This window comes from Vulpes lagopus, chromosome 4 (genome assembly GCF_018345385.1).
Source record: "Vulpes lagopus strain Blue_001 chromosome 4, ASM1834538v1, whole genome shotgun sequence".
Lineage (NCBI taxonomy): Eukaryota > Metazoa > Chordata > Mammalia > Carnivora > Canidae > Vulpes > Vulpes lagopus.
Genome location: NC_054827.1, coordinates 92,522,071 through 92,544,467, shown reverse-complemented (window position 1 = coordinate 92,544,467; position 22,397 = coordinate 92,522,071). Strand labels below are relative to the sequence as shown.

General features: G+C 39.9%; 1 protein-coding gene and 1 pseudogene across 3 annotated transcripts in view; one reads left to right on the top strand and one right to left on the bottom strand.

Moving 5' to 3' along the window:
• Positions 1 to 22,397, top strand: part of OCA2 (OCA2 melanosomal transmembrane protein) — a 409,422-nt gene that overhangs the window by 2,979 nt on the left and 384,046 nt on the right. The window lies entirely within an intron of this gene.
• Positions 2,155 to 2,493, bottom strand: LOC121488820 (annotated as a pseudogene).

The following is a 22,397-nucleotide window of genomic DNA, read 5'->3' as shown; positions in this document are numbered from 1 at the left end:
TTGAAGAAAAATGTTCTTAAAATTTATGAAGGTACTATATTCCAAACGCTGATTTATGCATTACTGCAAAACCAACATGTTGGTCTTCATTCAGTAATTCCATTTGTCTAATTGGCATGTCAGTGCAGAGGAAGGCACCAAATCCTCAGGACAGGAGGCAATGGGGTAGATCTAAAAGATAGGTATTTAAGTACAGCTTGCTGGGCTGAGGGGCACCGAGAACAGGTTCCTGGGACCCCAGTGGTACTCATGCTTCCTGTCCCTCAATCCTCCACCAGCCCATTTGCACCAAACCTTAGCTCTGCTCCATAAATGCCAGCAAACTCTATTATGCCCACAAAACCCCAGCCAAGTTCTGCTGTCAAGAGCCATCAGGAGGGGTGGGGGTGCCCAGGCCTGGCTTTAGCATCTGGGAACACACCTTATGGATCCCCTTTGTAATATCTCAATTGTCCCAGTCATCCCCTCAGGTCTGAGCACCTAACAACAGCTGCTGGACCACGTTGAGAAGGGCCCAGAATTCCATTCTGTCTCAGCAGGGGCAGGTCTCCTGCCTCTGTGCACTGAGCCCTGACCTTTGGCCACTCTTGTACCAAGAACCATCCTTCCATTGAGCCCACATCTGTGCTGTGGGCACATCTGCAGGGGAAGCAGCAAGGCCAAACGCACAACCCAAAGCAGGGTTGGTGAGCTTCAGCTATGCCTTCAGGCATGATATGGGCAGGGTGTCAAGCCTGTCCTCCCTTTGCAGGATGGGTCTATATGGGAGGGCCCTTGGAGGACCTGGAAGGATGGGGAAGTGCTGCTACAAGACCTCTGGGGAAGGAAACAGAGCCAGAGAACATACTCAGGACCAGGTAGAAAGACAGGAGCATTCCGTGGGGTTTTATGTGTCAGCCATAATATGTTTTTTCTTTTCTTTTCTAAAACTCTGTGAGAATTTGATCATTTCGGTATGAATCTTGCTCAGAATGAAAGCCATGGCTCAGTGATAGTGTAGGCCTGGCTGGCAGAGGGGCACTGCCTCTTCTTTGTGGAGTCTTAGGGGTGAGCCCTAGGTTTCTGTCTGCAGGTCAGACATACGGGACTCAGTGGGAAGAGACCAGGATGAGACTGTGGATCCAAGGGAAGTGCAGCCTCAGGTTAGAGTGCTGGGGGCATTCCCAGAGGTTGGTCCATGGCCTAGGATGTTGGGAGAGTCCCCCCCAGAGGATGGACTGTGGCCTGGGATACTGGGGGGCATTCCTAGAGGATGAGTAGTGGTGTGAGGAGTTGGGGTCCCCAGAGGATAGACCGTGAGACTGGAGTGTTCCAGCCACCTGGTGAAAATTCATGAACAAGTGCAAGCAGGAGGATTTGGGATGTGTTGAGAAGAAATGATTAAGAAAGGTAAGGGAGAGAGACCTCGGGGTGAGCATAGCCCTTGTGAGCCTGAAAAGGTGGCCAGGAGGTGAGCTGAACAAGAGCAGAAGCATCGGGCACTGCTGAGCCAGGGGGCAGGAGGAGGCGGTGGGCAGGAGACTCAGCTCAGAGCTAGTTGGATCAAATGATAGACCTCTCCAGAGAGTGGCCAATGTCTAAATTCAAGATTGAGCTCTTCTAGGGAGGGTGGGCCTAAGGTGAAGGCTGGGAAGAGTGGAAGGAGCCACCAAAGGAGAATGAGGAAGAGCTAGAGCCTCAGTGAGCCCTGAGACTAAAAGAGACGGCAGTGCAGGGAAGGCCACTGAGAACCTGAGAAAGGGCCAGAGCGTGGATGTTATTAGAGATCACCCTGACTAGATTGTTTCCTATCAGTTTCTTTTTTTTTCAAAATATAAATTATTTGTTTGGTCACAGAATCTAGGGCCGGACACTGAATAGAAAGAACATTTAGGAAAGGCGATGGGCCGGCAGCAGGGGTCCAGTCATTGCCTGCCACCATCCCCAGCCCATCCCCGCCCCCGCCAGGTACAGAGTGATGGCCGAGGGCTGAGCTCAGTTATATTGTCCCGTAAGCTCCACTCTCCTGCTCTGGGGAGGGACCCCACTGGGATCTGTCCAAGGACAGCAAACCATGCTGGTCTGCAGGGTTACCACCCTGGCCTTTCGTCTGTGTCAGGGCAGGCAGCTGGCAGCGGCAAGTGCAGGCAGGGGTCACGCAGAACATAGGATTTCTCATCTCCTCTATATCCGGAGGCATTTGTCCTTCCCGCCACTTGCCACTCTCTGGCCATCTGGACTCCAGTCAACAGCATATACCTCATCTGCGTGGCCTGGCAGATCTGCTGCCAGCTTCTGGGCCTTCACATCCCACACCTTCAGCGTGCTGTCGCTGCTGCCACTGACCAGGAGCCGGCTATCGGCTGACCAGGCGATCTGATACACAGCAGCCACGTGGCCACGTAGGGAAGCCAGGTACTTGCCCGTCCTGCCGTCCCACAGTTTGATGGATTTGTCGAAGGAAGCGCTGGCAATAATGCGGGAGTCAGGGGAGAAGAGCACAAGGTTGGTTGAAGTGAATTCAAGAAAGGAGACATGAATACAGTGATTTTAAGAAGTTTTGCTATAAAGGACAAGAGAAAAATTGCATAGTGGCTGGAAAACTGAAGACAGAGAGGTTAAATTTTTTATTTTGAGGTAATTGTAGATTTGCTTGTTCCAGTTTCCTCCAATGGTAACATCTTGCAAAATTATGATACGGTATCACAACAAGGATATACACATTGACACAGTCAAGATAAAGAATTTCCATCACTGCATGGACCCCTCATGTAGCCCTTTTACAGCCACACCCACATCCCTTCTGCCTGCACCCCCTGCCTCACCCACAGCAACTGCTAATTAATATGCTTTCCATCTCTGTAACTTTGTTATTTCAAGAATGCTATCATACAGTGTATAACCTTTTGGGATTTGCTTTTCTTTTTCTCCACCCAGTGCTTTCACTCTGTAGAGCCATCCAAATTTCTGCATGTTTCACTAATTATGCCTTCCCAAGGATGAGTAGGATTCCGTGGTATATAGATGTACTCTAGTTTGTTTAACCACTCATCCAGTGACATTAGGTTTGCTTCCAGTTTTGGACTACTATGGATAGAGCTTCTGTGAACATTCATGTATAGGTTTTTGTGTGAATGTTTCATTTATCTCCTGGCATGAATGTCCAGGAGGGCAATTGCTAGGTTATATTGCTAGTTGTATGGTAGTTTTTAAAGAACCTGTCAAAGTGCTTTCTAGAGGGTTTATACTATATTTTATTCCCACTAGCACTGTGTGAGGGGTCCAGTATCTGTATCCTCTGCCAGCATTTGCTGTTGTCTCTATTTTCTTACTTTTATCTATTCTCATAGGTGTGTAGTGACATGTCATAATTATAGTTGTAATTTGCATTTCCCTAATGGCTAATGATGTCGAACATTTTCTCATGTGTTCATTTACTATCTGTATATCCTCCTAAGTGATTCTTCTTGTCTTTGCACGTTTTCTTATTTGATATTTGTTTAATTTTTCAATTTTTCTGGCAGCCCCAGTGGCGCAGCAGTTTAGCGCCGCCTGCAGCCCAGGGCCTGATCCTGGAGACCCGGGATCGAGTTCCATGTCAGGCTCTCTGCATGGAGCCTGCTTCTCCCTCTGCCTGTGTCTCTGCCTCTCTCTCTCTCTCTCTCTCTCTCTCTGCATCTCTATGAATAAAAAATAAAATCTTTAAACAATTTTTTTCAATTTTTCTTACTGTTAAGTTTTGAGAATTCTTTATTACTATTTAGAAGTCATTTTTAAACATTTCAATGTAGTTAACATACAGTGCTGTATTAGTTTTCTGTGTACAACATAGTGATTTAACAATTCCATACATCATCCTGTGCTCATGACGGGTACACTCCTTAATCTTCATCACTTATTTCTCCCATCTCTGGTAACCATCCGCTTGTTTTCAATAGTTGAGTCTTTTTCTTGTTCTCTCTTTCTCTCTCTTTCACCTTCGCTAATTTTTTTTTGTTTCTTAAATTCCACGTATGAGTGAAATTATATAGTATGTGTCTTTCTTAGACTGACTTTTTTGACTTAGCATATACTCTCTAGCTGCATTCATGTTCCAAATGGCAAGATTTCATTCTTTTTTTTTTTTATGACTGGATAATCATTGCATATATACTACTTCTTTATCCATTCATCTATAGATGGACACTTTGGCTGCTTTCATAATTTGTCTATTATAAATACTGTTGCTATAAACAGTGGGGTGCATGTATCCCTTTGAATTAGTGTTTTTGTAGTTAATGTGATCACTGGATCTTAGGGTAGTTCTATTTTTAACTTTTTAAGGAAACTCCATACTGTTTTCCAGAGTTGTTGCACCAGTTTGCATTCCCACGAACAGCACAGGAGGGCTGTCCACAGCCTCACCAATACTTATGGTTTCTTGTGTTGTTGATTTTAGTCATTCTGACAGGTGTGAGGTGATATCTTTTTTTTGGGGGGGGGAAGAATTCTTTTTTTTAAAGATTTTATTTATTTATTCATTAGAGATGGAGAAAGAGAGAGAGAGAGAGAGAGAGAGGCAGAGACACAGACAGAGGAGAAGCAGGTTCCATGCAGGAAGCCTGACGTGGGAATCAATCCTGGGACTCCAGGATCAAGCCTTGGGCCAAAGGCAGGCACCAAACTGCTTAGCCACCCCGGGATCTGTGAGGTGATATTTTATATTAATTTTGACTTTTACTTTCCTGATGATGAATAATGTTGAGTGTCTTTTCATATGTCTGTTGGCTGTCTGGATGTCTTCTTTGGAAAAATGTCTGACCAGTCCTTAACTGGATTATTAATTTTTTTAGTATTGAGTTTGTTAAGTGTTTTATAGATTTTGGATACTAACCCTTTATCAAATATGTCATTTACAAATATCTCCTCCCATTCCATAGGTTGCCTTTTAGTTTTGTTGATTATTTCCTTTGCTGTGCAGAAGCTTTTTATTTTGATGTAGTCCCAATAGTTTATTTTTGCTTTCATTTTCCTTGTCTCAAGAGACATATCTAGAAAAATGTTGCTATAGCCTATGTCAGGGACATAACTATGTTGTCTTCTAGGGTTTTTGTGGTTTAGGTCTCAAATTTAAATCTTTAGTCCATTTTGAATTTGTTTTTGTGTATGGTATAAGAAAGTGGTCTAGTTTCATTTTTTTGTATGTAGCTGACCAGTTTTCCCAACACCATTTGTTGAATAGAACAACATTTGTTGTTCACCATTTGTTGAACTTTTTCCCATTGCATATTCTTTCCTGGTTTGTCAAAGATTAATTGACCATATAATTGTGGGCTTACTTCTAGGTTTTCTATTCTGTTCCATTTGTATATGTATCTGTTTTGTGCCAGTACCATAGTGTTTTGATGACTATAGCTTTATAAAATACCTTGAATTCTGGAATTGTGAGGCCTCCAGCTTTGCTTTTCTCTTTCAAAATTGCTATTTTGGGTCTTTTTTTTTTTTTTTTTTTTAGATTTTATTCATTTATTTATTCATGAGAGACACAGAGAGAGGCAGAGACACAGGCAGAGGGAGAAGCAGGCTTCTGTGTGGGGAGCGTGATGCGTGACTCACAACCTGAGCCAAAGGCAGACGCTCAACCATTGAGCCACTCAGGTGCCCTCTTTTATGGTTCTGTATAAATTTTAGGATTATTTGTTCTAGCTCTGTGAAAAGTGCTATTGGTATTTGGATAAGGATTGCATTAAATCTGTAGATTGCTTTGAGTTGTATAGACATTGCAACAATGTTTATTCTTCTAATCCATTAGCATGGAATGTCTTTCCATTTCTTTCTGTCATTTTCATTTCTTTTATCAGTATTTTTAGGTATCTTACTATTTTTGGTACAATTGTTAATGGGAGTGATTCTTTGATTTCTCTTTCTTCTGCTTCATTATTGGTGTATAGAAAGGCTATAGATTTCTGCACATTGATTTTGTATCATGACTTCACTGAATTCATTTTTCAGTTCTACTAGTCTTTTTGGTGAAGTCTTTAGGCTTATCTATAAGGAATACTATGTCATCTGCAAATAGTGAAAGTTTTACTTCTTCCTTACTGATCTGAATGCCTCTTATTTCTTTTGTTGTCTGATTGCTGAGGCTAAGACTTCCAGTACTATGTTGAATACAAGTGGTGATACTTATTACTGACCTTAGGGAGAAAGCTCTCAGTTTTCCCCCATCGAGTATAATGTTTGCCGTGAGTTTTTCTTATATGACCTTAATATATTGAGGTATATTTCCTCTAAAACTACTTTGTTGAGGGTTTTTATCATGAATAGAGGTTGTACTTTGTCAAATGTTTTTTCTGAGTCTATTGAAATAATCATATGGTTTTTCTCTTTTCTCTTATTGATGTGATGTATCACTTTGATTGATTTGCAAATATTCAACCACCCTTACATCCTGGGAATAAATCCTACTTGATCATGGTGAATGATTTTTTAAAGATGTATTGTTGGATTCTGTTTGCTAGTATTTTTTTGAGGATTTTTGCATCTATGTTCATCAGAGAGATTGGCCTGTAGTTGTCTTTTTTTGTGGGGTCTTTATCTGGTTTTGGTGTCAGGATGATACTGGTCTCATAGGATGAGTTTGAAAGCTTTCCTTCCTCTTCTGTTTTTTGGAATAGTTTGAGAAGAATAGGTATTCTTCTTTAAATGTTTGGTAGAATTTGTCTATGAAGCCATGTGGTCCTAGACTTTTGCTTATTTTTTTTTTTAGGGATTTTATTTATTCATGAAAGACACAGAGAGAAAGGCAGAGACATAGGCAGAGGGAGAAGCAGGCTCCAGGCAGGGAGCCTGATGTGGGACTCGATCCTCAGACTGCGGATCATGCCCTGAGCCAGGGGCAGGTGCTCAACCACTGAGTCACCCAGGTGTCCCTGCTTATTTATTTTTATTTTTTAAAGATTTTATTTATTTATTCATGAGAGACACACAGAGAGAGACAGGGACACAGGCAGAGGGAGAAGCAGGCTCCATGTGGGGAACCCTATGTGGGACTCGATCCTGGGACTCCAGGATCACGCCCTAGGCTGAAGGCAGACACTAAACCACTGAGCCACCCAGGGATACCCTAGACTTTTATTTATTGAGAGTTTTGAAATTACGGATTCAATCTCTTGCTGGAACTGGTCTGTTGAAATTTTCTAGTTCTTCCTGCTTCAGTATTGGTAGGTTATATGTTTGTAGGAATTTATCCACTTTCTTCTAGGTTCTCCAGTCTATTGGCATATAGTTTTTCATAATACACTCTTAGAATTGCTTGTATATCTGTGGTGTTGGTTTTTATTTCTTTTTCTTCATTTGTTATTTTATTTATTCCTGTCCTTTTATTATTTTTTTTTGTTGAGTCTGGCTAAATTTTTATGAATTCTGCTTATCTTTTTGAAGAACCAGCTGCTGGTTTCATTTATCTGTTCTATTTTTTTTTTTTTTTTAGTTTCTATATCATTTCTTTCTGCTCTAATCCTTATTATTTTCTTCTTTCTGCTGGTTTGGGGTTTTGTTTGTTCTTCCTCTAGCTCCTTTAGGTGTAAGATTAGGTTGTTTATTTGAGATTATTTTTGCTTCTTCAAGTAGGCCTGTATTGCTATGAATGTGCCTCTTAGGACAAGTTTTGCTGCATTCTAAAGGTTTTGGATTGTCATGTTTTTTTTTCTTTCCATTTGTTTCTATGTACTTTTTGATTTTTTCTTTGATTTCTTGGTTAACCTATGTTATTTAACCTCCATGTATTTGTGGTCTTTCCAGATTTTTTTCTTGTGGTTGACTTCTAGTTTCATAGCATTGTGATCAGAAAAGGTGTATGGACCTCAATCTTATTGTGTTCGTTTAGGCCTGTTTTGTGGCTTAATATGTGATATATTCTGGAGAATGTTCTGTGTGCACCTGAAAAGAATCTGTGTTCTTCTCTTTTAGGATGGAATGTTCTGAATATATCTGTTAGATCCATCTGTTCCACTGTGTTGTTCAAGGCCATTGTTTCCTTGTTGGTTTTCTCTTTAGATGATCTGTCCATTGATTAAAAAAAAAAAAAAAGCCTTCTACCATTACTGTGTTACTATCGATTAGTTCCTTTATGTTTATTATTAATTGTTTTATGTATTTGGGTGCTCTAAAGTGTCATGCCAAGTATTTACAATTGTTAGATCTTCTTGGTGGAGTATTCCATTTATAATTACATAGTGTCCTTCTTTGTCTGTTGTTAAGTATTTCTTTTAAATCTATTTTGCCCAATATAAATATTGCTACTCTGGCTTTCTTTTCACACCATTTGCATGATAAACATATCTCCATCCCTTCACTTTCAATCTGCAAGTGTCTTTAGGCCTAAAATGAGTCTCTTGTAGATAGTGTAGAGATAGGGCTTGTTTTTTCTATCCATTCTGTCTTTTTGATAGGAGCATTTGGACCATTTACATTCAAAGTAATTATTCATGGATATGTATTTATTGCCATTTTATTACTTGTTTTATGGTTGTTTCTGAAATTTTTCTCTGATCCTTTCTAATTTTTATAGTTTGCTGGTTTTCATTAATGATATATTTGAATTTCTTTCTCTTTAATTCTTTCACATCTATTAGTGGTTTTTGATTTGTGGTTACCATTAGGTATGTGTATAACATATTCTGCGTAGAACAGTGTACATTAAGTTGATGGTCACTTAATTTGGAATCCATGTTCTTTACTTTTTCCCATGTTTAAGGTGTATGGTGTCATATTTTACATCCTTTTATTTTGTGAGTTCTTTGATTTTCTGCAGAAAGTTTTTAAACTGCTTTTGTGTTTGCTACTTTCATACTGTCACTTCTGATTTTTCATTTTTGCAAAGAGTCCCCTTTAGTATTTCTTGCAGAGCCAGCTTAGTGGCTGTGAACTCCTTCAGTTTTTGTTTTGGAAACTCTTTATCTTTCCTTCTGTTGCCTGCATATATTCCCCATTCGGCACTTTGAATATATCCTGCCACTTTCTTCTGGCTTGCAAAGTTTTTTATGAAAAATCTGCCTATTGCCATATGGAGGGTTTTCTGTGTATGTAACTCTTCTTTTGTATTGCTGCTTTAAAATTTTTTTCCTTATCACATTTTACCATCCTAATTATAATATGTCTTGTGTGGATCTGCTTTTTAAAAATTTTGTTGGGAGTTCTCAGTGCCTCCTGAATCTAGATATCTGTTTCTTTCCGTAGATTAGGGAAGTTTTCAGCTATTATTTCTTTAAATAAATTTTCTGCCCTCTTTCTTTCTCCTCTTCTTCTGGGACTCTTATAATGTGAATGTTATTACATCTCATGTGGTCACTGAGTTCCCTACGTTTATCATCATTTATCTTTCTTCTGTTCAGCTTGATTACTTTCCATTACTCTGTCTTCTATATAATTAATGAATTTTTCTGCCTCTTCCAGCCTGCAGCTCATTCCATCAGGCATGTCCTTCATTTCATTTATTGAACTGTTCATTTCTGCTATAATATTTCTTACCTCTATGTTAAGGATTTTGTGGATGTCTTCCACTCTTTTCTTAAATCCAATGAGTATCTTTATGATCATTACCTTAAATTCTTTATCAGATGTATTATTTATATCTGTTTTGCTTAGATCTCTGGCTGTGGTCTTGTCCTGTTCTTGCATGTTTTCAAATTCCTCTATCTTCTCATTTTGTTTGTCCCTGTGCCTGTTTCTATGTTAGGAAAGTCAGCTCTATCTCCTGTTCCTGAGGGTAATGGCTTTATGAAGAGGTCCTGTGGTGCCTTGTTGTCTAGGGCCTGTCGCTTCAGGGAGTCTCCAGTGTGTACTGTGTGCTCTCTTCTATTGTGTCCTGGTCTCTTTATGCTTTAGGCCAGTGATCTGCAGAGGCTCTCTGCCTGTTGTGCACAGTGTTTGGTTCCTGGCCTTAATGTACTGAGGTTTAACTAGGAATGCTCTAGTCCACTTTTGGGGGGTAAGATTTTATATATTTATTCATGAGAAACACACAGAAAGAGGCAGATACATAGGCAGAGGGAGAAGCAGACTCCCCACAGGGAGCTTGCTGTAGGACATGATCCCAGGACCCTGGGATCACGACCTGAGCCAAAGGCAGACACTCAACCACTAAGCCACCCAGGTGCCCTCCTGTAGTCCACTTTTGGACTGAAACCTGTTGACACTGCTGCCAGAACCAAGGTCCTGCAAAACTCCTGGGCTGGGAGGTGTGGTGTAAGCAGGGGTTTTGATTGGTCTTCTGGGAGAAGGGCCTGCTGTACTGGGACTGAGGCAAGCATGACTGGGAAGGGTGACTCCTCCCCTCCCTGGGGGGCAAGGCTTGATGTAAGCAAGTGAGGTAGCAAGTGTTAGTGCTGTACTGGTTCCTCCTGTGCTTATGCTGGGGGGGGGGGGGGAGGCAAATGGTGCCTCCCAATTCCTTAAATTGAATTGGTGAATTCTGATTCTGCTAATGCTCTCAGATATATGCTCTGAGATGAGCAAATAACCTCCCCTCTGTGGGCCTGAGGCACTTTCAGATTGCTGTTTCCACACTGTCCACATGCTGTTTCCCTGCCTTTTCTCTAAGAGCAAACCAATGTCCTTTAGTCTCTGTGAGCCAGTGCTGCTAACCTTTAAAACTCCAGGCTTTAAGCCCCACTAGTTGCAAGAACTCATGTAGATTGGCTCCTCTCACTTTCCAAGCCAGTTGCTTTGGGGATTTGTCTTCCCTTTGTGGACTCCCCACCACAGCAACAGTGATCTGTTTCTCTCCCAGACTAGATCTCTGTATTCCTACCTTCTTTGATGAGGCCTCTTTTCTACCTTTAGTTGTGAAGTTTGTTCTGCCAGTCTTCAGGTTGATTTGTGGGGTATTTAGGATGATTTAATGGTTATTAGTTGTATTTGTGGATCTAACTGAGTTTAGGGTCCCCCTATTCTGCTGCCATCTTCCCTCCACTGAGAGTTCTTTATGTTTTCAGGATATTACTTTTTCTGAATAGTGATGGGCAAGTATTTTCTCCAAATTCATGGCTTGTCTTTTCATCCTCCTAACAGTTATTCACAGAGCAAAAAAATTGTAACGTTGATTAAGTCCAGTTTAAAAATTGTTTTCTTCTTTATGGATTGTGCTTCTGTTGCCAAGTTTAATACTTTTTGCCTAGCCCTAGATCCTGAAGAATTTTCACGGTGTTTATTTTTAAAACTTTTATAGCTTCACATTTTACACTTAAGTTTGTGATCCATTTTGATTTAACTTTTATGTAAGTTATGAGACATAGATTAAGGTTCTTTTTTTTGGCTATGGATATCTAATTGCTCAAGCACCATTTGTTGAACAGGTTGTCTTTCTTATGTCAAATTGCTTTTGCACCTTTGTCGAAATCCACTGGGCATATTTGCATGTGTCTATTTCTGAATCCTCTGTTCTGTTAATCTGTGTGTATATATGTCTGCTCATTCTACACACTATTGGTTACTGTAAAATAAATCATGCAGTTTGGTAGATAGGTCCTCCCATTTTTTTTCCAAATTGTGTTAGGTATTCTAGATCATTTGCCTTTATATATAAATTTTAGAATAATCTTGTTTATATTTATAAAATATTGTCCTAGAATTTGATAGGAATTGCATTAAATCTGTATATAAATTTGGGGAGAATTAACATTTTTACTATGTCGAGTCTTCCAATTCATCAACACGATTTAGCTTTCCATGTATTTAGGTCTTTGATTTCTTTCATCAGTGTTTTCATGGTTTCCAGCATATCAGTCAATATCTGTCTTGTTAGATGTACGCCTAAATATTTAATTTTTTATCAGTTGTGAATTGTATTGTATTTTTAATTTTATTGTCAACATGTTCATTGAAAGTATATGGAAATGTAGATTTTTAAAATAGTTCTCTTGTATCCTGTGACTTCGATGAACTCAGTTCTTTGAGGGTTTTTGTTTTGTTTTGTTTTTTTAGGTTACTTGGGATTTTATTATGTAGAAAATCATACCATTTGCAATTTGGGACAGTTTTATTTCTTCCTTTCTGTTCTATATGCCTTTTCCCCCTTTTCTTGCACTATTGCACTGGCTAGAACTTCCAGTAGTATGTTGAATAGGATTGATGAGAGTAGACATCCTTGCCTTATTCTTGATCATAGAGGAAAGCTTCAAGTTTCTTAACATTAAGTATATTGTTAACTGGTTTTGGTAGATATGCTTTATCCAGGTGAGGAAGTTCTCCTCTATTCCAGTTTTAAGTTTTTATCATGAATGGGTACTGAGTTTTGTCAAGTGTTTTTCTGCATCAGTTTGTATGATCATATGATTTTTCTTCTTTGCCTCTTAATGTGGTAGATTAGATTGATGTTTTTATTAGCTTTATTGATATATTATTAACATATCATATAATATGTCCATTTAAAAGGTATAGTTCAGTGGTTTTTGCTATATCCAATGAGTTGGATGACCATCACCACAATTTTAGAGCATTCTTACTAACCCAAAATGAAAGCCCATATGCATTTTCACCCCTTCTTTTCCTTAGATCTTTCTCTCCTCCCCAAATGGCAAATACTTATCTACTATCTGTTTCTATAGATTTGCCTATTAAGAAGATTTCATATACAAATGGAATCAGGCAATGTGTGCTCTTTCTTTTGTGACCGGCTTCTTTCACTTGACACTTCTTTTCACTTTCACTTTGACTCTTCAAAGTTCATCCATGTCATAGCATGTATAAGTACACTGTTCGTTTAATTGTTGAATTCATTCAGGATAGATGTTGAATCCTACTATCATATGGATATATCACATTTTGTTTACCCATTAATCTGTGATAGACATTTGGGTTGTTTTTATTTTTTTATTTTAATTTTTTTATTTTTTATTTATTTATGATAGGCACACAGTGAGAGAGAGAGAGAGGCAGAGACACAGGCAGAGGGAGAAGCAGGCTCCATGCACTGGGAGCCTGACGTGGGATTCGATCCCGAGTCTCCAGGATCGCGCCCCGGGCCAAAGGCAGGCGCCAAACCGCTGCGCCACCCAGGGATCCCTGTTTTTATTTTTTGAGTGTTGTGAATAAAGCTTCTATAATATGTTTTTGTGTGGGCAAGTGTTCCGTTTCTTTTGGTTATCTATGAAGAAGTAGAATTCCTGATTAATACGGTAACAGTATAGTTAACATTGATCAGTTTGTGAATACTGAACTAGTTTTGCCTTTCTAGAATAAACTATACTTGGTCATGGTGTGTATTCTATATTGCTGGATTTCCTTTGCTAATATTTTAAGGATTTTTAATTTGTAGTTTCTTTCCCTTATTCCTTATCCTTTTCTCTTTCTTTTCTTTTCTTTTCTTTTCTTTTCTTTTCTTTTCTTTTCTTTCTTTCTTTCTTTCTTTCTTTCTTTCTTTCTTTCTTTCTTTCTTTCTTTTCTTTCTCTTTCTTTCTTCTTCCCTTCCCTTCCCTGCCCTTCTCCCTGCCCTTCTCCCTGCCCTTCTCCCTGCCCTTCTCCCTTCCCTTCTCCCTTCCGTTCTCCCTTCCGTTCTCCCTTCCCTTCTCCCTTCCCTTCTCCCTTTCCTTCTCCCTTTCCTTTCCTTTCCTTTCCTTTCCTTTCCTTTCCTTTCCTTTCCTTTCCTTTCCTTTCCTTTCCTTTCCTTTCCTTTCCTTTCCTTTCCTTTCCTTTCCTTTCCTTTCCTTTCCTTTCCTTCTGTCTGATTTTGGTATAAGGGTAACTCTAACCTCATAAAATTAATTGGGAAGTATACCTATCTTCTGTTTCCAGAAGAAATTGGGTAGAATTGGTGTTAATTCTTTTTCAAATGTTTGGTAGTGGCAAGATGGAAGAGGAGTAGGGTCCCTAAGTCACCTGTCACACCAACTTCCCTGGATAACTTTCAAATCATCCTGAAAACCTACGAATTCGACCTGAGATTTAAAGAGAGAACAGCTAGAACCCTACAGAGAGAAGGGTTTTTGCTTCTAACGAGATAGGAAGGCAGGGGAAAAAAAAAAAAAGAATCAACTGGGGGAGGACCACCCCCTGCGAGGACCCGGGCTAAGGCCAGGCGGCAAAAGCCTCCCGGGACAGGAAAGCCCAGTCAGTCCCGAAGCAGGAACTTTAAAAATCCGCCTGGGACTCTTCCCGGACGCAAAGGCGCTTAGCAGGGAGCTCGGGCAGAGCGCAGGAGGGCGCTGGAGCCTCCAGGCTCCCGGAGCCACTAACTAGGCAGCCGCCCGGGGAGAGCGCGCCCCCCGCCCCTCGCCCCCCTGCGGCCGAGCTCGGCGAAGGGCTGCAGCGCGCCTGGCGGGGCCTCGGGAAGCTCCTGCGGCGGCTGGGGCGGAGGGGGCTGGTCCCCGCTGGCTTCGGGAGCCGCGCCCGGGAGCGCGATTGCAGCAGCGCAGGCCCCGGAGCCCAGAGCCCCGGGACACAGCCCAGGACCCTGCGCTCCCCCCAGGACAGGCGGGGGCGGGGAGGACACAGGACAGCGAGGACGCTCCTGCCGCCAGGCACCCCCGAGCTGCGCAGATCAGCACCCGCAACCCCTGGAAGCACCCAGGCCAGTGCGACTGGGAGACTGTGGGAGTCACTGCAGGAGCTGACCCTAGGGCTAGAGAGCTGGCAGCAGCCAGTGTTGTTGTTCCTCCTGTGTCACCCTGTGCCTGGGATGGAGCAGGGCTACCAGGGAACAGGGGCCTCACAGGATAAACAGCTCCCACTGAGCTGTGCACCTGGCAGGGGGCGGAGCAGCGTCCCCAGGTGCACACCCCTGAGAATCAGCACAGCAGGCCCCCAGAAGATCAGCTGGAAGGACAGGGGAAGAGCAAGTTCTTGACCAAGCAGCGCTGGAAAGCTCCAGGGGAAGTTGAGGGATTTAAAATATATAGAATCAGAGGATCCCCCTTTTTTTGGTTGTTGTTGTTGTATGTTTTTTGTTTTCTTGTTTTGCTTTTCATCCCTTTTCCAGTACTTGCTTTTAGCCACTCTGCACTAAGCAAAATGATTACAAAGAACTCACCACAAAAGAAAAAATCAGAAACAGTACTCTGCCACAGAGTTACAGAATTTGGATTACAATTAGATGTCAGAAAGCCAATTCAAAAGCACAATTATAAAGCTACTGTTGACCCTGGAAAAAAGCATAAAGGATTCATGCCAAAAGAATCTATCCAACAAGAGGACCTAAAATCATGAATATTTATGCCCCTAATGTGGGAGCTGCCAAATATATCAATCAATTAATAACCAAAGTAAAGACATACTTAGATAATAATACACTAACTGGTAGACTTCAACATGGCACTTTCTGCAAATAATAGCAAAGCACATCTCCAAAGAAACAAGAACTTTAAATGATACACTGGACCAGATGGATTTCACAGATATTTACAGAATTTTACATCCAAACGCAACTGAATACACTTTCGTCTCAAGTGCACATAGAACTTTCTCCAGAATAGACCACATACTGGGTCACAAATGAGGTCTCAAGTGATACCAAAAGATTGGGATTGTCCTCTGCATATTTTCAGACCATAATGCTTTGAAACTTGAACTCATGCACAAGAAGAAATATGGAAGAAACTCAAACATGTGGAGGTTAAAGACCATCCTGCTAAAAGATGAAGGGTCAACCAGGAAATTAGAGAATTAAAAAGAGCCATGGAAACGAATGAAAGTGAAGATATAACTGTTCAAAATATTTGGGATACAGCAAAAGCAGTACTAAGAGGGAAATACATCAGAATATAAGCATATCTCAAAAAATTGGAAAAACAAATACACAAGCTAACCTCGCACCTAAAGGAGCTGGAGAAAGAACAGCAAATAAAACCTACACTAAGCAGGGGGATCCCTGGGTGGCGCAGCGGTCTGGCGCCTGCCTTTGGCCCAGGGCGCGATCCTGGAGACCCGGGATCGAAACCCACGTCGGGCTCCCGGTGCATGGAGCCTGCTTCTCCCTCTGCCTGTGTCTCTCCTTTCTTTCTCTCTATCATAAATAAATTAAAAAAAAATAAAAACATTAAAAAAACCTACACTAAGTAGAAGAGAGTTAATAAAGATTCGAGCAGAACTCAATGAAATAGAGATCAGAATAACTGTGGAACAGATCAACAAAACCAGGAGTTGGTTCTTTGAAAGAATTAATAAGATAGATAAACCATTAGCCAGCCTTATTAAAAATAAAAGAGAAAAGACTCAAGTTAATAAAATCACAAATGAAAAAGAAATCACAACCACTATCAAGGAAATACAAATGATTTTAAAAACATGTTATGAGCAGCTATATGCCAATAAATTAGGCAATCTAGAAGAAATGGACGCATTTCTGGAAAACCACAAACTACCAAAAACTATAACAGGAAGAAATACAAAACCTAAACAGGCCAATAACCAGGGAGGAAATTGAAGCAGTTATCTATAACCTCCCAAAGCACAAAAGCCCAGGGCGAGAAAGCTTCCCAGGGGAATTCTAGCAAACATTTAAAGAAGAAACAATACCTATTCTACTAAAGCTGTTTCGAAAGATAGAAAGGGAAGGAATACTTCCAAACTCGTTCTATAAGGCCAGCATCCAAAGACCCCACCAAAAAGGAGAATTATAGACCAATATCCCTGATGAACACAGATGCAAAAATTCTCAACAAGATACTAGCCAATAGGATCCAACAGTACATTAAGAAGTTTATTCATCATGACCAAGTGGGATTTATCCCCGGGATGCAAGGCTGGCTACACACTCGTAAAGAAATCAAAGTTATGGATCACATCAACAAGAGAAAAAACAAGAACCATTTGATCCTCTCAATAGATGCAGAGAAAGATTTTGACAAAATACAGCATCCATTCCTGATCAAAACTCTTCAGAGTGTAGGGATTGAGGGAACATTCCTCAGCATCTTAAAAGCCATCTACGAAAAGCCCACAGCAAATATCATTCTCAATGGGGAAACACTGAGGGCCTTTCTCCTAGGATCAGGAACAAGACAGGGATGTCCACTCTCACCACTACTATTCAACATAGTACTGGAAGTCCTAGCCTCAGCAATCAGGCAACAAAAAGAAATAAAAGGCATTCAAATTGGCAAAGAAGAATGCCACTCTGCAAAGATGTGTCACTCTTTGCAGGTGACATGATACTGTACATAGAAAACCCAAAAGACTCCACTTGAAGATTGCTGGAACTCATGTAGCAATTCAGCAGTGTGGCAGGATATAAAATCAATGCCAAGAAATCAGTGGCATTTCTATACATTAACAATGAGACTAAAGAGAGAGAAATTAAGGAGTCAATCCCATTTACAATTGCACCCAAAGCATAAAATACCTAGGAATAAACCTAACCAAAGAAGTAAAGGATCTATACCTTAAAAACCACAGAATGCTTCTGAAAGAAATTGATGTAGACAGAGATGGAAAAATATTCCATGCTCATGGATTGGAAGAATTAATATTGTGAAAATGTCCATGCTAACCAGGGCAATTTACACATTTAATGCAATCCCTATCAAAATACCATGGACTTTCTTCAGCGGGTTGGAACAAATCATCTTAAGATTTGTGTGGAATCAGAAAAGACCCCGAATAGCCAGGGGAATATTGAAAAATAAAACCAGCGCCTGGGGCATCACAATGCCAGATTTCAAGTTGTACTACAAAGCTGTGATTGACAGTGTGGTACTGGCACAAAAACAGACACATAGATCAATGGAACAGAATAGAGAACCCAGAAATGGTCCCTCAACTCTATGATCAACTAATATTTGGCAAAGCAGGAAAGACTATCCACCGGAAAAAGGACAGTCTCTTTAATAAATGGTGCTGGGAAAAGTGGACATACACATGCAGAAGAATGAAACTGGACCACTCTCTTACCAGACACAATGATAAACTCAAAATGGATGAAAGATCTAAAGGTGAGAAAAGAATCCATCACAATCCTAGAGAAGAGCGCAGGCAACACCCTTTTTGAACTTGACCACAGCAACTTTTAGCAAGATACATCTATGAAGGAAAGGGAAACAAAGGCAAAAATGAACTACTGGAACTTCGTTAAGATAAAAAGCTTCTGCACAGCAAAAGAAACAGTCAGCAAAACTAAAAGACAACCTACAGAATGGGAGAAGATATTGCAAATGACATATCAGGTGTATGTATATCCACGTATACTTGCTATAGTATCCAAGATCTATAAGAACTTATTAAACTCAACAGCCAAGAAACAAACAGTCCAATCATGAAATGGGCGGAAGACATGAACAGAAATTTCACCAAAGAAGACATAGACATGGCCAACAAGCACATGAGAAAATGCTCCACATCACTTGGCATGAGGGAAATACAAATCAAAACCACGATAAGATACCACCTCACACCAGTGAAAATGGGGAAAATTAACAAGACTGGAAACTACAAATGTTGGAGAGGATGTGGAGAAAAGGGAACCCTCTTACACTGTTGGTGGGAATGTGAACTGGTGCAGCCACTCTGGAAAACTGTGTAGAGGTTCCTCAAAGAGTTAAAAATAGACCTGCCCTACGACCCAGCGATTGCACTGCTGAGGATTTACCCGAAAGATACAGATGCAGTGAAAGACTGGGACACCTGCACCTCAATGTTTCTAGCAGCAATGTCCACAATAGCCAAATTGTGGAAGGAGCCTCGGTGTCCATCGAAAGATGAATGGATAAAGAAGATGTGGTTTATGTATACAATGGAATATTACTCAGCCATTAGCAAAGACAAATAACCCACCATTTGCTTCAATGTGATAGAACTGGAGGGTATTATGCTGAGTGACGTAAGTCAATCGGGGAAGGACAAACATTATATGGTCTCATTCGTTTGAGGAATATAAAAAGTAGTGAAAGGGAATAAAGGGGAAAGGAGAGAAAATGAGTGGGGAATATTAGTGAGGGTGACAGAACATGAGAGACACCTAACTCTGGGAAACAAACAAGGGGTAGTGGAAAGGGAGGATGTGGGAGGATGGGGTGACTGGGTGATGGGCACTGAGGGGGCCACTTGACGGGATGAGCCCTGGGTGTTATGCTATATGTTGGCAAATTGAACATCAATAAAAAATATACATACATACATACATACATACATATTTGGTAGTATTTTCAGTAAATCTTGGTCTGGAGGTTTATATTTTGGAGTTTAAAAATTCAAAATAATCCTACTTAATAATTACAGGATTATCCAAATTATTTATTTTATAATTGAGTGAATTGTACTCATTTGTGCTTTTGGAGAAATTGGGTCCTTTTCATCTGAGTTGCCACATTTATGTACATAGAGTTGTTTGTATTCCATTATTATCTTTTTGGTGTCTGTAAGTCTTTAGTGATATTCCCCCACTTCATTCCTGACAGTGCTCATATCTATTCTCTTAGTCTTAGGTAATATCTATTCATGTCAATCATGCTAGAAGTGTTTGTCAATTCTGTTGATGTTTGCAAAGAACAGGTTCTTTGCTTCATTGATTTTCTCTGCTGTTTTTCTGTTTTCTATTTCATTGATATTTGCTCTTATGTTTGTTATTTTTTTACTTGTACTTTTTTAAGGGTTACTTTGCTCTTCTTTTTCTACATTACTGAGATGAGAGTTTAGATTATTGTTTTGAGGCCTTTTCTTCTTTCCGATGTGAACATTTAATGCTATAAACTTCCCTCTTATCACTGCTTTGGCTTTGTTCCACAGTTTGATATGCTGTGTTTTCATTTGTTCAGCTCAGTATAATTTTGATTTCTCTTGAGACTTCCTCTTTGACTTCTGGATTATATAGAAGTGTATTGTTTAATTTTCAGATATGCAGATTTTCTGCTCCAAATCTCTAATTTGATTAGAATGTAGCTGTAGAACACACTGTGTCATTTCAGTTCTTTTAAATTTTTGGAGGTTTGTTTCATGTCCCAAGTCATAGTATATTTTGGTATATATTCTATGAACACCTAAAATGAGTGTTCTGCTGTTATTGGGTGGAGTGTTATATAAATATCAACTAGATCCTATTGGTTGATGGTGTTATTCAGTTTTCCTATGTCCTTGCTGATTTTCTGTGAAGTTGTTCTACTAATTGCTGAGAGAGACATGAAACCTCCAGCAATACCACTGTACATGTTTCTTTCTACTTTCAGTACTGTTAGTTTTGCACCTCATATTTTGCTGTTGTTTGGTAATACACATTTAAGTCTTAAATGTCTTTCTGGTAAATTGACCCTATTATTATATAATCTCTGTGTTTACCTAGTAATTTTCTTTATTCTGAAATTTGTCTTATATCAATATAGCCACTTGTGCTTTCTTTGGATTAATGTTTGAATAATGTATCCTTTTCCATTCTTTCACATTTTAGCCTATTTATATTGTTATTTTTGAAGCATATTTCTTGTAGACTGCACATAGCTGAATTATGTTTTATAATCCACTCTGCCAACCTTTTTTAGTTGTATTCAATGGAATTTTAATATATTAGGGTTGAACCAGTTAGTTGGATGTATTTTGTAATTCTATTTTGATTTATCTCTAGTATTTTTAAATATATCTTTTTTAAAGCTTTTTCAAGTGATTTCTATAGGTGCTAAATTCTATATACATTGCTTGTCATGGTCTCATCATGTTATCATTTTATCAGTTTGAGTAAAATTTGAAAAACCTTACCTCACTCTACATCCTTTTAACTCCTCCATTTGTAATAAAATTGTCTTAAATATTTCCTCTAAACGGAGAGAAAATGAGTGAAAATATCAGTGAGGGAGACAGAACATGAGAGACACCTGGGAAATGATCAAGGGGTAGTGGAAGGAGGAGTGGGTGCGGGGTTTGGGTGACTGGGTGATGGGCACTAAGGGGGGCACTTGGCGGGATGAGCCCTGGGTGTTATGCTATATGTTGGCAAATTGAACTCCAATAAAAAAATTTAAAAAATAAATATTTCCTCTACATATGTTGATAATTACATCAAAGAGTGTTAGAATTTTTTCATCAAAATCAAACAGAACTTAGAAAAATTTAGAAAATCCAAGAGAAGAGGGAAATTGTTGGTTTTACCTGTGCTTTTCTCGTTTCCATTGTTCTTTGTACCTTACTGATGCTCCCAAATTCCTTCTTTTATCTGTCCTTTTGTGTTTTGATAACTTCCCTTAGCCATTCTTTTAGGATTGTTCTGCTGGCAGCAAATTCTCTTAGTTTTCTTCCATTTAAGAACATCTGATTTCACCTTCATTCTTTTTTTTTTTAAATATTTTATTTATTTATTTATTTATTTATTTATGGGAGAAACACACACACACACACACACACAGAGAGAGAGAGAGAGAGAGAGAGAGGCAGAGACACAGGCAGAGGGAGAAGCAGGCTCCATATGGGGAGCCTGATGTGGGACTGGATCCGGGGACTCCAGGATCACGCCCTTGGCTGAAGGCGGCCCTAAACCACTGAGCCACCCGGGCTGCCCTCACCTTCATTCTTGAATGATATTTTCACTGGATAGAGGATTCCAGGTTTACAGAAACCATGGATGCAGAAGAAGTGGCACAATATTTCTTCAAGAAACGAGAGAAAAGAACTGTCAACCTAGAATCCTTTTGTTTCATTTCTCTTGTTCTTTTATTTCATTTCTTTTTTCATTTTGTTTCAGTTCAAGTGTCCTTTTTAATACCCATCACCCATCTAGCCCATTCTTCACATACCTCCTCCCATCAACTCTCAGAACCCTTTGTTCTCTATCATTAAGGGTCACTTGTGGCTTATTTACCTCTCTCCTTTTTTTCTTTTTCCCCTTCCCATATGTTCATCGGTTCTGTTTCTTAAATTCCACATATGAGTGATATCATACCATGTTTCTCTTTTTGTAACTGACTTATTTCACTTAGCATAATACACTCTCACTCCATCCACATAGTTGCAAATGGCAAGATTTCATTCTTTCTCATCGCTGAATAATACTCCATTGTGTATATATACCACATCTTCTTTATCTGTTCATCAGTCAGTGGACGTTAGGGCTCTCTCCATGGTTTTATTATTATTCATAATGCTGTTATAAACATCTGGGTGTATGTATCCCTTCAAATCTATTTGTGTATCCTTTAGGCAAATACCTAGTAGTGGAACTGCTAGATCATAGGTTAGCTTTATTTTTAGCCTCCAAACTGTTTTCCAGAGTGGCTCCACCTGTTTGCATGCCCACCAAACAGTGCAAGAGATTCCCCCTTCTCCACATACTTGCCAACATGTGTTTTTTTCGTTTGTTGTTGACTTTAGCCATTCTGACAGGTTGAGGTGGTATTGTGATTCTGATTTGTATTTTCCTGATGATGAGTGATGTTGAGCATCTTTTTATGTGTTTGTTAGCCATCTGGACGTCTTCTTTGGAAAAGTGTCTCTTCATATTTAGATCTTTATGATCATTTAGGTCTTTC